General features: G+C 47.7%; 1 pseudogene; it reads left to right on the top strand.

The window, feature by feature from the left end:
• The first annotated feature begins 8,208 nt into the window (after nt 1-8,208).
• LOC122940399 overlaps nt 8,209-11,561 on the top strand; it is a 130,922-nt pseudogene continuing 127,569 nt past the window's right edge.

Here is an 11,561-nt window from a genome sequence, read left to right as displayed (position 1 = left end):
TGTACCACAGGATGATCAGGTAGATGGAGATATGGTCTCATGAAATGTTGCCTATGATCTGTAGAAGACTGTGAAGATCTTCAGTCTTGTTTTATCCACCAGTATTATATGTCTTATCCTTGTATAATGAGAAAGATGGAGATGGCAGGAATACAGCTGACCGTAGACATTGCATGTTGTCTGGTTCTTCTCACTATTTTCTGCCTGTATAGACTTTTAAGGTGGCCTCCTCTGTGAACTGCTGCAGATCTTTTGTGGTTGCACAAGAGTGGCACAACAGTTTTCTGAGCGGTCCTCAGCCGAGACCATGCAATAATGTAAATGGTTAACCATAGTTGTGCTCGGATTCTCAGTTGAACATGAACATCAGGAGATAAATGCATCATTATCTTGAAGGGTTTTGTAGTCTAGGGTGGCAGTACCAAAGCCATATCACGGATTCCATTCTAGCACATCTAGATACAAGTCACCCTTCTTACTTGCATAGAATATAATATAATATTGGAAAAGCTGTGTATGATTATTTTCATCAGCACATAGCAGTAATCACTTATCTGTAAGCAGTATGTAAGCAGTACTCGCCATGCACGCAGCGGGCAGGCCGGCAGTGCACGTCACTTACTCAGTCACGCTCCGGCCCCGCACACTTCATTACTGAATGGTGAGTACTGCTTAGTGATAAGGGATTACTGCAAGTCTAGCAAAGCAGTACTGCCAGGGGCTGCTGTATGCACTTTATACGTGATGGCTGCTATGACTAGGGCCCAATGTTATGGCGTCAGATTCCCTATAACACTGTCCTCCACAGACCCCCCCCCCCCCCCCATAACACTGTCCTCCGCAGACCCTCCCCCCCCCCCATAACACTGTCCTCCACAGACCCCTCCCAATAACACTGTCCTCCACAGACCCCCCCCCCCCCATAACATTGTCCTCCACAGATCCCCCTATAACACTGCCTTTCACAGATCCCCCTAGAACACTGCCCTCCACAGGTCCCCCTAGAACACTGCCCTCCACAGGTCCCCCTAGAACACTGCCCTCCACAGGTCCCCCTAGAACACTGCCCTCCACAGGTCCCCCTAGAACACTGCCCTCCACAGGTCCCCCTAGAACACTGCCCTCCACAGGTCCCCCTAGAACACTGCCCTCCACAGGTCCCCCTAGAACACTGCCCTCCACAGGTCCCCCTAGAACACTGCCCTCCACAGGTCCCCCTAGAACACTGCCCTCCACAGGTCCCCCTAGAACACTGCCCTCCACAGGTCCCCCTAGAACACTGCCCTCCACAGGTCCCCCTAGAACACTGCCCTCCACAGGTCCCCCTAGAACACTGCCCTCCACAGGTCCCCCTAGAACACTGCCCTCCACAGGTCCCCCTAGAACACTGCCCTCCACAGGTCCCCCTAGAACACTGCCCTCCACAGGTCCCCCTAGAACACTGCCCTCCACAGGTCCCCCTAGAACACTGCCCTCCACAGGTCCCCCTAGAACACTGCCCTCCACAGGTCCCCCTAGAACACTGCCCTCCACAGGTCCCCCTAGAACACTGCCCTCCACAGGTCCCCCTAGAACACTGCCCTCCACAGGTCCCCCTAGAACACTGCCCTCCACAGGTCCCCCTAGAACACTGCCCTCCACAGGTCCCCCTAGAACACTGCCCTCCACAGGTCCCCCTAGAACACTGCCCTCCACAGGTCCCCCTAGAACACTGCCCTCCACAGGTCCCCCTAGAACACTGCCCTCCACAGATCCCCCTATAACACTGCCCTCCACAGATCCCCCTATAACACTGCCCTCCACAGGTCCCCCTAGAACACTGCCCTCCACAGGTCCCCCTAGAACACTGCCCTCCACAGGTCCCCCTAGAACACTGCCCTCCACAGGTCCCCCTAGAACACTGCCCTCCACAGATCCCCCTAGAACACTGCCCTCCACAGATCCCCCTATAACACTGCCCTCCACAGATCCCCCTAGAACACTGCCCTCCACAGATCCCCCTAGAACACTGCCCTCCACAGGTCCCCCTAGAACACTGCCCTCCACAGGTCCCCCTAGAACACTGCCCTCCACAGGTCCCCCTAGAACACTGCCCTCCACAGGTCCCCCTAGAACACTGCCCTCCACAGGTCCCCCTAGAACACTGCCCTCCACAGGTCCCCCTAGAACACTGCCCTCCACAGGTCCCCCTAGAACACTGCCCTCCACAGGTCCCCCTAGAACACTGCCCTCCACAGGTCCCCCTAGAACACTGCCCTCCACAGGTCCCCCTAGAACACTGCCCTCCACAGATCCCCCTATTAGTTCAAAACCCACCAAAATCACACCATTTAATTTCCTCCTTAAAAACCTAGGTGCGTCTTATCAGTTACATTGTATAAAGCGAAAAATACGGTAATTCTAGCTCCCCAGCAGTTTTCTAAAGTTGCCCGCACACACACTTCCATCAGGAGGTAGATTCTGTGGTCTGTTAGTTAGTAAGCGCTATCCCGGGCCAGAGGTAGAATAGCGGTTCTCTGTCTAAAAAATATGCCCATGAGAAAACCCTCCCTACATGTTTCACCAGGCACTGGCTTCATCAGGGGAGTTTGGGTTGTGCTAAGGGGAAGCTCAAGGACCTTCCACATTTTATTGTAATCCTGCATCGGCCTTTTGTTTTCCCGGCCAATAGTGAAGCCCCCCAGGGCCAGGGAACCATTGGAAAAGCAGTATAGGATTATTTTCATCAGCACATATAACGTCAACTCGCCAGCAATTTTCTACATGCTGAGATGCATTCATACACAATGCTCCAGTTAGCGGCCAAAATGGTCGCCAATGCGACTTAGAATTGCAAAATAGCGAAAACACTTTGCAGTCTTGTCGCCATTTGCGCCTAGACCCTCCTCTGCTCTTCCTCCAGCGGACACACGCTGCAGACGTCTGCTGGGTGAAGATGCGCCCCTCACACTACCCGGCATACAGGGTTGCCGTGGTTTGGGCTCCCGTCTCCAGTTTGAATCTGTGCTGTGGAGCTGAACTTCTGGAGAAATGTCTACTAGGGAGGCACAGAGCTCCCGCACAGCCCACGGATGATGACACTAGGCCTGCAGACGTGTGTTTTATAGGACTGGGTCCCCATGAGGTCACAGGGAGAAGCCAGAGATCGGTAAACCCTGATAGAACATGTATAAGCACCGGCTCTGCTGGTTTCACACCACAGTATGTCGGTGGGATCCCCCGTCCTTGCCTGTGTAGCACTAACCGGGTCGCATAGCATTATATTGATTTATGATGCTATGTAACCCTTAGAGGTCTGGAGTGTACTGGATAACACTGACATAATGTTGTCAGTGTTATCCAATACATTCCAGAACTGTAAGGGTTACATAGCATCATAAATCAATATACTGCTATGCAACCCCGTCAGTGCGGGGAGGTCAGTACAGAGCACCTGCACGATCTAGAAAAGGACGGCTATGTCTGTGCGCGGCTCCTTACTGACACGTGGGTGATGGGCAGAAAGCGGTTAGCTGCTCTTTCTGCTCCAAAGACATGTGGTGTAGTTAAAAAGAGGGATAACTAAACTGAAGCAACCTATAAGGGGTTAAGCATAGGCTAGTTCAGCTGCCAGAGGACGTCTCCTACCTTTCCCACAACTTTGCTGGCAGTGAATGGAAACTGTGAAGAAGAGCCCTTTCACTATGAATTATTTCGCACCTGTTCGGATTTCCTTCATTTCAGCTGGTTGTTCGGTCCCCTAAGGGTACATTCACATGACCGTATGTGTTTTGCGGTCCGCAAATTGCGGATCCGCAAAACACGGATACCGGCCGTTTGACTGTAGCCGGCCCCATGATAGAAATGCCTATTCTTGTCCGCGATTGCAGACAAGAATAGGACATGCTCTATCTTTTTTGCAGGGCCGCGGAACGGATCTACGGATGCTGACAGCACATTGTGTGCTGTCCGCATCTTTTGCGGCCCCATTAAAATGAATGGGTCCGCACCCATTCCACAAAATTGCGGAACAGATGCGGAGCCAAAAATACTGTCGTGTGAATGTACCCTAATGGAGACCCCCCTCCCCCTGGAATGCCAAGAACCCTGCATCTGTTCAGGAAAATCACATCAAAGGAGTGTTTTACAATACTGTATTGTTCTGTCCTGGGGAAGTTGGGAGGTTGGCTTAGTTTGTAACTCAATCATCTCCCAAGCTGTGGGGGAGGTGTTTTGTGCTCTGTAGAAGTGTAAGCATGTGTGCCAATAAACTCAGACTTGTTGTACCCAGCATTAAGCCTCGGCTCATGTGTGGGGGTTATACTAGTCCGCCTGTATGGCTTAATTGCGCTCCAGCAGAAGAAATGGGGAACCCGTGACGGTGAGAGTTGGTCAGACCGTCTCAGAAACCTTCAAGGTGACATTCACAGACTGAATGTCCAGCCACAGTTACACAGCAAGCAGCTCTAGAATATGGGCAATCTTTCCTGCCTCTTAGAGCAAAGAAAGATTTTCGATCACTGACAGGCAAGCAGAGGTGTTGAGAATAAAGAGTAAAGCTCCTGAAGTATTATATATATTTTTTTTTTATCTGCTTTATTATATTTATTATATTTTTTTCTAAATGTGTAAAAAATAAAAATGTCCCCAGGCCACTGTCACGTGATGCCTGCTGAGGTCACTGGTTGCAGTGGCGACTCTCAAGTGATTGGCCTTTTAAGGAGTGCAGTGGGAAAAGTTTATTTTAACCCATTCTGTGTCTCCTATAGAATACTGGTTTGAAACCCCCTTAAAAAAAATGAACTCCTTAAAGGGTTTATATACACTCATACTTACCTGATCCCTAGTGCTGGGATCCAGCTCGTTTGCTCCCCAGCTTGCGTTGCTTGTCTTGAGTCCCTTCATGAAAACTTCCTATTTGATGCCGTTACAGCCAATAACTGATCACTGCTTCCCTTGCATTATGTTAAATGGTCATGTGATGCAAGGAGAGCAGATCTCCACTGTGGCCAGTAATTGGCTGCAGCGGTATCAAGATAAAAGTCTTCATGGAAAAACCCAAGACAAGCTGCGGAGGCCTGGCAGCGAATGAGCCAAGGGCCAGCACCTAGAGATCTCGGAAGCATGATCAGCAACACGAATCTGTATGTCTGAGAGGTCATGGAATTGGGTGCACAACCACTTTAACTGGGTGGGCTGTAGCCTAGGAAACCTACACACGCTGATGTCTTTTTTTTTTTTTTTTTTTTATTATGCCATAATTATATGTATTTTAAATTTGGCGACTAAAAATTTAATTTGGCTCCTAAATTATTCAGGCTAGGAGACAATGGCTCCTTAATATTATTTTTTACTCTGGAGCACTGATACATTTTATACCCTTTAATTATGGACATCTGGCCATGTAATCTCCAGTCTGACCACCGAGGCTTGCTGACCTGTCAGACAGGAGATCACTGTGCGGCTGACGTCCTGTGAACTACAAGATTACAGCATCATTTATCAGATCCCTCTGGAGAGCTCCCTCCTCACCAGCTACTCCTCCTTGTCTTCTCTATGTCCCTACACATAGCCTGCTGCTGAAGATCTCATCTCTACATTATCCAATAAACTGGGAAAGCACATATTTAAACGATAAGTACCTGAAATGATTATTAATTGGATTCAGTAAGAATTTCTCAAAAATTCATCTGTCTAGGGGTGTAGGAAAAGAGCATGGGGAGACCCCAGCAGTGGAGGAGATCTCTCTCCACACCCAGGTTCTGATAGGAGTGTGTATGTGTGATCTGAACGTACCTACTTCCCCTCTCTCCTTCCCCCCCGCTTAGGGGTGTGAGAAAGGAGTAAGGGGAGACCTTATGAGTGGACACTCTCCACACCTATGTAGGACTGCTCACTAAAGCGAGTATTCACAAAATCGAGTGCTCCTCTGCTATTTTAGAAGAATCCAGTAGGTAACCTGCAGCCAGACCACATACAGACCACTAGACCCGGGACATATTGAGTAATTTAGATACCTATAGATTCACCCTAAAATACTTGTGGAACAACCCCCCACCAGAATTTCATGCGTACTTTGAGCCAACACCTCACTCCAATATCCTATCAGATGATAGACGTGATCTGTACACCATAACATAATAGTGACAGTGGGACCCCCATAGTTTTAATGGATCACACTTGTATTTCCTTTTAGCATAAATAGTAAAAGTTATGTTTTATCTCAATAAGGGTGACCCTGTACAGGGACTATTTTTTGGGTTATCAATCCTCTCATTCAGTTTTTGTCAAGATCCCCTCTACCGTGGAGCGCTTGTCCTCACTACGGTCACATGGTATACCTGAGCTGCTTCAACTGTATCTATACCATGTGACCACATGGGACTGGAAACATGTGACCATAGCGGGGACGAGCGCTCCACGGTAGAGCCACCAACACTAGTTTAAAAATCGTCTACAGAGTCCTTGGCGACGGAGACAAAATGTATTTGGGCACGGGCAGTGGATGACAAGTTTAGGGACTGGACCACATGATCTTTGTGTAGAATTTACGCAGGGAAGAGAACAGAACCGGTGAATAAAGTACATTAGTAAGTTAACATGAATATAAGACCCTTCCAATAATGTGCTCAGCATGGCAGCAGAATGCTATTTGGGGTGCTGTGCTGGCAATAAGCCTATGTAGCAACTTGAGGTTTTAAAAAAGAAAAGCTGGAAAAAAAGAACAGTTATAACTATGCCGTTACACAGTCCATCTGAGTGAAAGAAACGTGTGTACAGAACCCCTGACTTTTCATTTATAGGCCTCATAATAAAATGTTTGGACAACGGAAGACTACAAAACGAAAAACCCATGCCTCGTCCTCCCCGAGTTAGAATGTGGGTGGTAGCAGCGGTATCAGTACCGGCCAGGAGTAGTAGTAGTAGTTGGCCACAGTTCTCCCTGGCTCATAAAAAAAAATGCTAAATTATTATTGAGGACAAAGAGGACGGGATTGTGGACTGGGGGAAGTATGGGGGGTATTACTATTACTGAAGAGACTGTCAGAGGTATTATTAATACTGATAACACAACCAGAGCATTATTATTGCTGGGTCCACTATAAGGGGACATTTAACTACTAGGACACCATAGGGGGCCTTACAGAGGCTTTATAGCTATAGGGGTTTAGACGCTGCAGGTTTGTGTAGTGATCAGCGGCAGTGTACTACAACCTATTCAAACTTATTATGGGGAGGGGGAACCCTATCCAAAGTTTTCCCTGGGGCCCCTAGGACTCTAGTTATACCACTGTGTCCTTATACTATAATCAGTGATAATCGGGATGTTCTAGTGGTGATAGATAATCAGTTCTCACCTCTCCTGTCCTTATACTATAAACATTGATAAGCAGGGTGTTCTAGTGGTGATAGATAATCAGTTCTCACCTCTCCTGTGTTCTGTCCTGTCCCTTATACTATAATCAGTGATGAGCAGGGTGTTCTAGTGGTGATAGATAATCAGTTCTCACCTCTCCTGTCCTTATACTATATACAGTGTTGAGCAGGGTGTTCTAGTGGTGATAGATAATCAGTTCTCACCTCTCCTGTTTTCTCCGCTGTCCCTTATACTAGGTACAGTATCTTCATGCCTGCAGTCATCCCAAAACTGGTAGACAGAACAGGAAGACAGCATTAAAGGATTTGTTCAGGAATAAGTCACTTTTCACATGTGTCCGCAGCCTCTACTATGGAAAGAGTCATACGTACCTGCTACCCTTAGCTCTGGTTATGTGTGCCAGCTCCTGTGTGTCCATCTTCCAGTAAATGTTGTTTGCTTCCTCGCCGGCACAGGCATGGTCACCTGCTTTACTGCAGCCAATGACTGGCTTTAGTGGTGATGTATATCTTGTGGACATGTTACCCCTGAATCCAGTCATTGGCTGCAGCAGAGCAGATAATTATGCCTATTCCTAGTAGGTAAACAAGCCATGGACCGTGAGAACTTTGGCTTACCGGCTTCACAGCCCTGGGGCGGCCAGCAAGGACAACAGGTGCACAAACAATGTAATGTTATATACACACAATGTAATGTTAGGGATGGAATATAAGGGCTTTTCTCCCTGCATTGCAAACTGGTTGGAATAACGAAGCAATCAGATTGGATTTATACAGGAGACCTGCAGATATTTGGGTCAGAGAACTCCTGCTGTCCAGTCATTTCTGGTCGTCTTTTCAGGTCATATAAAACCTTCCACACGACTTCTCCAACCGTCTGATGACTTCTATAATATTTCTTTCACAGATTGTGAATCCGGGTGAAGATCTGAACAATATTAATCCTACAGAGACATATGTGAGGGGTGATGCGCAGAGTACAGAGGACATTCCTACAGATAACCGTACAGGTGAGTAGTGACCACTAAGTAAAGCCGAGAGGTCTCTAAGATTCTACTCCTTCACTGGATGATACAATTTTATGTTACATTTTTAGGTTCTCTCTTCTGTCAGTTTTTCTGCGTTACATTCACTGATTCAACTAAAATTCAAGTTAAATATGGATGGAAATGTGACAGCGTTATAGGTGATATACAGTATATATATGATATATATATATAGTCCACCCTCAGGAGAGGTCATTCATATCAGATCGGAGGCGGATTAAACTCCCGGCAGCCTTGTCGGCCAGATGTATGGAGCAGACACAGTGCTCTGCGCGCTCTTAGGCCTCTTCCTGGCCATGCAATGTGACGTTCATCGGTCATATGGCCTAGGCACAGATTAGTCCCATTCCAGTGAATGGGTCTGAGCTGCAATGCCAAGCATAGCTACTATTCAACAGGTGGGGGTGCAGGGACCGGACCTCTGCTGATCTCATATTGATGACCTATGCTGAGGAAAATCTTGGAGAACCCCTTTAATGATTTCCAAATAATAAAAAACTGAAATAAAATATGCAAAACATCTCACTTTATTCAGTATTGAGTATGAGAACCACGTGCATAAATACATTCACTTACACGCCTTGGAATCCTACCAAAAAGGTTACTAATGATTGTCTGAGGAATGTTCTGCCATGTTTTGGGCAAGGAAATCATCAAGATCTGCTGCTGGTACCTCACAAAAGTCAGTCCACCCCTCACATTTTTGTAAATATTTTATTCTGTCTTGTCATGGGACAACCCTGAAGATCTGACACTTTGATACAATGTAAAGTAGTCGGTGTACAGCTTGTATTACGATGTGCCCTCAAAATAACTCAACACACAGCCACTAATACGTCTATTTTGAAAAGACAACCTCTGGATATGGAGCTGAACACGTGCACTCAACCTCTCCAATGACAGCGGAGAGCGTCACTGCCAGGGAGAAGGTGAGCTTTTTTTTTTCTCCCTGGCTGATGCTGCCACCCTGTCTGTTTTTATTCAAATAACGTTACTACGCCCCGCTGTGCCCCCCTGCATTTTTTCTGCTCAGTATGTTAATACTCTGCATCGGTACAGGGAGGAGGAGACGCCAGGGTTTCTCAGTGTTCGTCTCCTTCTAACATTGAGAAACCCTGGCGTCTCCTCCTCCCTGTACCGATGCTGAGTATTCTGGGCGGGGCTGACTGATTCACGCGCATAACAAAACACAAGGTGCATATTAAAATATATAACGCTATATAACGACTATGTAAACTGACTATGGTCTCTGCTGCACTGGTCTCTGCTGCGCTGTACCTTATTTTTCGTCCTATAAGATGCACCTAGGTTTTAGAGGAGAACAATAAGAAAAAAATATTTTTGATTACACCTCAGGTCAGACCAGCAATCAGACCCCCAATGGCTCAGATCAACCCCCAAACCTTTAGCCATCTATCAGCCCCAATGTCAGCCATAAGCCCCCCGTATGTCAGCCATATGCAATGCCCCTCATGCCTGTCCCTCATGCCTGCCCCTCATGTCAGCCATATGTCCCCCAGGTCAGCCATCAGCCCCTAGTGCAAATAAAATAAAGTAAAAAAACTACTTACCTCTCCTGCTCCTGGTCACCATCGCGATCCTCTTCATTCTGCTGTCGGCTGGCTGTGTATAGCGGCGCACAGTGTGATGTCACAGAGAGACCTCACGCTGTGCGCAGCCCTGCACAGCCGATAGCCAAGCCGTGGACCAGGAAGTGGTGAGTACAGATCCTTTACCGATTCCTGGTCCTTCTGTACTAATGAAGCGTTTCCATAATGGAAGCACTTCATTAGTACAGAGTTAAAGACTGCCCTAATCGCCGTGGCCCGGTGGTTGGGGACCGCTGGTTTAGATGATGCATGAAACCACCACAGCAGAGCATATGTTATTTTGAGCGCAGGCAGTGGCAGCTCATCAGGGACATGTGTAGCATCCTCAAGCATTAACATGGCATCACCCTGATATTTATAGTTGTACTAATGCTCACGCGGATGCAACAAGGACTAGAGGAAGAACAACAACCTCCACAGCTTTCTGGGGTTCCTGTAGCTGATGGGAACCTGAATGGACAAAGTCGCGTAAAGGAGGAAGTGGAGGAGAAGAAGTTAGTGGTAAAGGGGGACATTGAGTTTTCCCAGGCACAGCTAGGGAAGGAGGTTAGAGCTCGGTATGATAGATATGATGATGACGATGATGACATTGGCCATGACCAACCATTGCAGTGGGGTCTTAAAGAACTGGGTCCTCAGGCATGCTGGTGAGCATGAGAAACTGCATGCTTGGTTGCCTACATGCTGGCAAGCATGTGGTTAGCATCAAGCAATGTGACAACTACTGGACAAGCCATACTTTTTGATCAATGCAATCAAAGCAAAAAGGGGAGAATGTTTTACTGATGCCTGTCACCTGCATTTCTATCCAGGAGTCCCATCTCCAACCTGGCTGAGTCAGAGGCCTCCCGCCCTCTCTGGTGGTGCTACCCCTACAATAAGTTTCCAATGTGATGGAAGTTTTTTAAGTGCTAACCGGGTTCAGTCGTACCTGGACTGTGCCCTTTCTTCTGCACATACTGTCCTCTGACTCCATGGACTTCTGGGAGGGAGATTGGAACAGTGGCTGGAACTGGCCCGGTTTGATATGTGTACTGTCTTGTCCAGCCTCCAGTGCAGGGTATTCAGTGTGGCAGGTGGCATCGTCACACACCTCCAGCTGATGCCAAGGAGTAGATCTGCCAGAGAGTCATACACAGATTATCAGGCAAATGGGAGCAGATTCGATTCTGGTCGAATTTATTTGTTCTCTCTTCCGACTAATTATTCAGAATTACACCTGAAATGTAGTTCAAGAAATTGATCTCTCTCTAGTGATATAATTTTCATAATCTTGTGATGGTGTGTACAGTATATATGAGTCGCAAGCACTTAACCCCTAAATGACCACCCATACGCTTTTTTACGGCGGTCACTAAGAGGTCTTGGGCTGGGCCGCTGCTGCGGGGGACTGGCAGGAGTGCAAATCTGGGCTGTTTAACACTTTACATGCGGCGAGCGCCATTGCCCGCCACATGTAAAGTGCTGGCAGAGCGGACTGCTCTGTCTCCCATTGGCACCCCGTAAATGTGATCATGGGGTGACGATGTGTGTGAAGGCTGGCTGGGGT

Source organism: Bufo gargarizans, chromosome 6, assembly GCF_014858855.1.
Source record: "Bufo gargarizans isolate SCDJY-AF-19 chromosome 6, ASM1485885v1, whole genome shotgun sequence".
NCBI lineage: Eukaryota > Metazoa > Chordata > Amphibia > Anura > Bufonidae > Bufo > Bufo gargarizans.
The sequence above is the reverse complement of the archived record's forward strand: the minus strand, read 5'-3'. Positions and strand labels throughout refer to the sequence as shown.